The following is a 2,602-nucleotide window of genomic DNA, read 5'->3' on the forward strand; positions in this document are numbered from 1 at the left end:
TGTGGAAGAGAAAACTGAGGATATGGAAAGAGTGTCAGATGAGAATTCTTAAATAAGTGAGAGAACCAAGTGCCAAGAAATGAAAGGAAGCAAAGAGTTTCAAGAAGAAAAATTAAATCAATAATTAAATGTTGCCCCAAAGGTCAAGTAGGTTGATCATTGAGAAAAGTTATTGGATTTGCAATTAGAAAATAATTGTAACCTTTGAAAGAGCAATTTCAGGAAGACAGTGAAGGTAAGAGCCTGTTTCTCCGAGCTGGGAAGGGCCTTAGAGAATATGAAATCTAAAGTCTTCAACTTCCTGTCCAGAACATAATAGAATTGACATGTCCAAGGTCATAAAGTTAGTTAACGACACCAGTAATAGACACGAAGAATACAGAGTAATAGACTCTCCTGGATCAGTGCTCTTTTTATCTGTGACAATACCAGAAATTGAGAATAGAGGCAAAATGATCTGGTCGAGGGAAGGAAGTTGTGATGAAGAGTAGCTGAAAGGGGTAAGTCCAGTAGATGTGGATCTTTGAAGGAAATGGGTGGGCAAAAATGAGAGAGATGGGGGTGAGGGAAGAGAGAGAAGAAAGAGAAAGAAAGGGAAAAATCTGGAAAGGTAAGCATGTCTTGCAGACGTTAGCTCAGAGGTACACACACACGAGTCTGAAAAGAGTCTACCAAAATGGACATGGCCTCACTCTGCCAGGGTCAAATGGAGTCTATCAATTGCTTTCCTGGAAAGCAGAAAAGGAACATGAAAACAGGCTGTACCTGGAAAAGGCTACTTTATACTTTAAATATGTGCCCTTACCTGTGGAAGCATTGGTAACACTGAAAAGTTTCAGCCAGTACTGAGCTGACTGTTTCTGATCTACGCACTGCATCCTCCACTGGATAAGACACACATTCTGAAAAGTCCTCTCCTGCCATCCAAACCAAGCAGTGCACCTAAACTGTGGATTGGACCACAGTGGGACATATGAAGAAAAAGGAGTGCTACTGAAGACTCAGAGTGAAAGTAGGGTCAGAACACAGAGAAGCAACTTTCAGTGAACAATATATTATACACACACACACACACACACACACACACACACACACACACTAGATGCAATGGAACACAGAGCTAAACTCACTTCCAGCTAGAGTAGGTAACTTAACTTAAGTGCTTGGCAATGTCTATTTCAACATTCTTTTTGATATTTTACTATTTAATTTTCTCATTTTACATCATACTTAATTTTATATGACACTTTAAGTCTCATGGAAAGTAGTAAAGCTTTAATCTCTTCCCCATCCCCATCCCAACACACCCACACCGGTAAAAGCAGAAGTTAGAAAGTATGTCAAACCAAGGGAGCTTGACTATTTCCATTGCAGGACCCTTGACAGTGATGGATCTGGTGCTATCCTTCAGGCCACAGAGGGCCTGGGGTCGGTGATCTTCTCTGCTGACTTTCCAATCGCTCCAGCTTTGAGCAGCTCTAAGCCAGCTAGTAAGCAAACTGGGACTGCCATCCATTAACATTTTTCAGTCTTTTGCACTGTACTGTAATTTATCCCTGTCATTTCGACTCAGGCAGTGGTCTTTAGCTTATTTCTGAGATCTTATTACATTTTTTATTCATAGAGAAGTAAGATTTAGGTATCGAAGATCAATAGTAGCCTCCATCATGCTTACATTATTAATAAGAAAGACGTTGTATGAAGACAGACTGGTGTCTTGGATTTGCTCAGCAGCTGGGCTCATTTCAGACAGGCCAGACACACTGCTGCATTTCACTCTGTTCTCTCCTTCAGGCCATGTGCTATCTTCACCCCTTCTGGGATTGTGGTCTCTGGCACTGGCACACCTTTTAACACCTTGGTTTGGTACAGCCAGACTCAAAGAGGGGAAGAAGTCTAATTATCAGAAGAAGTCCTGAGAAACAAGAAGTCTATACTTTTTCTGGTGCCTTGGATTCCTGTTGTGGTACAGGCTGTCTTGGCTCAGTCAGAAACAGCATTAACAGGAGTAACAACACTAGTTGAGTGCTTTTCCATGGACAAAGTTCTTTTTCATATATATTCAAGGTCAGGATTTCCTTTTCCAAACTTCAGTTGTTATCTAGCACCAACAGCTATAGCTTGATAGCCATGCTTCTCTCATACCCTGAGTTATAGTAATACATGAAGCACTCCAGTGTTCTGTCCAGTCAAAGCAAAAGTTTATTATCCCTCTTCCTCCAGCACTTGCCAGAGGAAGGAAATGGAAACCTCAGAAGCTGAGAGCAGTCTGTGCTTCATGGGTAAGAAGGGTAAGGGTCAGGGACCATGTGACTTCTGTGTTCCCAAATTTGCTGTCAAGCAGCAGGACTGACTCCGTTATTGAGCCGTAATGACCTGACTGTATAGTTGAGGTAAATTTTTCAGAGTCGTTTACAATTCTCTCACTGGCCTGGGACCTAGACCAGGACAATGGACAACTTTCTCAGTCCTCCTGTTACATTATTTATGTGGCATTTGACACCAATGACCACATCCTTCTTGACACCAACTTCTAGCTTCTCAAATCCATTCTCTGTTGGATCTTCTTTCACTTCTCTAACCAACTTTTCTTCCTTGGTCT

The sequence above is a fragment of the Mandrillus leucophaeus genome, unplaced genomic scaffold (assembly GCF_000951045.1).
Source record: "Mandrillus leucophaeus isolate KB7577 unplaced genomic scaffold, Mleu.le_1.0 Scaffold952, whole genome shotgun sequence".
NCBI classification, from domain to species: domain Eukaryota; kingdom Metazoa; phylum Chordata; class Mammalia; order Primates; family Cercopithecidae; genus Mandrillus; species Mandrillus leucophaeus.